Source organism: Apium graveolens, chromosome 5 (genome assembly GCF_009905375.1).
Source record: "Apium graveolens cultivar Ventura chromosome 5, ASM990537v1, whole genome shotgun sequence".
NCBI lineage: Eukaryota > Viridiplantae > Streptophyta > Magnoliopsida > Apiales > Apiaceae > Apium > Apium graveolens.
Window position 1 is genome coordinate 176,666,825 of NC_133651.1, and position 1,635 is coordinate 176,668,459.

At 39.4% G+C, this 1,635-nt stretch overlaps 1 non-coding gene across 1 annotated transcript; it reads left to right on the forward strand.

The window, feature by feature from the left end:
• The first annotated feature begins 545 nt into the window (after window positions 1-545).
• On the forward strand, window positions 546-654 carry LOC141662326 (small nucleolar RNA R71). The gene has a single exon (XR_012550447.1). It is a non-coding gene; the product is annotated as a small nucleolar RNA R71 (small nucleolar RNA).
• The last annotated feature ends 981 nt before the right edge of the window (window positions 655-1,635 follow it).

Sequence of the window (1,635 nt, forward strand, 5' to 3'; positions counted from 1 at the left end):
ATTTGTTGCCTAGGGGCATATTGCTGTTGCTGAAAACGATGAGGGTTATACTGCTTTGCTGTGTATGGCTGATAAGATTATTGCACTGCATTCTGATTGCTAATCCAGCTGAAGTTAGGATGATTACGGTTATTTGGATGATAAGTGGCTGGAGCTTGTTGTTGTGATCTCTGAAAGTTGCTCATCAATTAAGCTGATTCGCTAGAAATAGCGCACTGCTCAGTTTCATGTGCCCCCGCACAAAGCTCACAAACACTAGTGATTTAATTAACTCCATAATTAGCCAAAGAGTCGACTTTCATTGTCAAAGCCTGAAGTTTTTAGCTATAGCAGTAGCTGTATCCACTTCCAGAATTCCTGCTACCTTGCCTTGCAACATTCTTTGCGTAGAATTCTGGTATTTATTAGCTGCCATTAGCTCAATCAACTCATAAGCTTCATTATAGCTTTTGGCCCATAGGGCTCCACCAGACGCTGCATCGAGCATAGGTCTAGACTGAGCGCCCAAACCATTATAGAAACAGTTTATAATCATCCAATTAGGAATTCCATGATGTGGGAACTTCCTTAGCATCTCCTTATATCGATCATAAGTCTCACACAGAGATTCTCCAGTTTGTTGTGCAAACTGAGTAAGAGCATTCCTGATTGAATCAGTCTTCGCCATAGGAAAGAATTTAGTGAGAAACTTTTGAGCAAGATCCTCCCATTTGGTGATAGACCCTGATGATAGAGAATGTAACCAGCACTTTGCTTTATCCCTCAGAGAAAATGGGAAGAGTCACAGCTTGATAGCATCTTCATTGACCCCATTGAACTTGAAAGTGTCGCAGATCTCGATGAAATCCATGATGTGCATGTTAGGGTCTTCTGTAGGGGAACCCCTAAATTGAACTGATTTATGTATCATCTGAATCGTGCTCGACTTGATCTCAAAAGTGTTAGCCTAGATGGTTGGTCTGATGTTGCTCGACTGAATATCATTGATCTTAGGCTGAGAATAGTCCATCAGAGCCATAAAAATTTCTGCTTGATCTCCCATCACTACTAAGTCTGGTTCCTCGACTTTCTCTTCTTCTTCTACTTTCTCTTCGTCCTCAAAAACTTCCCTTCGAATCACTACAGCTTTTTCCTCGGCTTAATCCAGAGTTTTCTTACGAGCCCGCGAACGCGTATGCATACACGCTCTTTAGAGTGCCTGAAATACGATAAGGAAAACAATAGGTAAGTAACAATGTCCGAGTCAATGAACTTTAACGATCACTGATGACAAACATATAAACTAAAAGTTAACACCGCTTCCCCGGCAGCGGCGCCAAAAACTTGTTAGTCGCTAAGCACGCGCTAATAATTCACGCAAGTGTACGCAATCGCAAGTAATATAGAATTATTTATAGTTCGTTCCCACATAGACTGGTTAAATTAACTATGTGATTTATGCACTTATGCAACAATGATATGGCTATTATTTAATGCTAAGACGAATAACAATTTAGGTTTTGATTATACTACAATTAACTATTGAGAATTATACTAGAGAACATTAACTAAGATATTAAAGAGAGTTGAATAATATATGACACAAACATGGGATTCTAACTTCATTAAGTACTTCATTCAATAGCCTTTTCATTC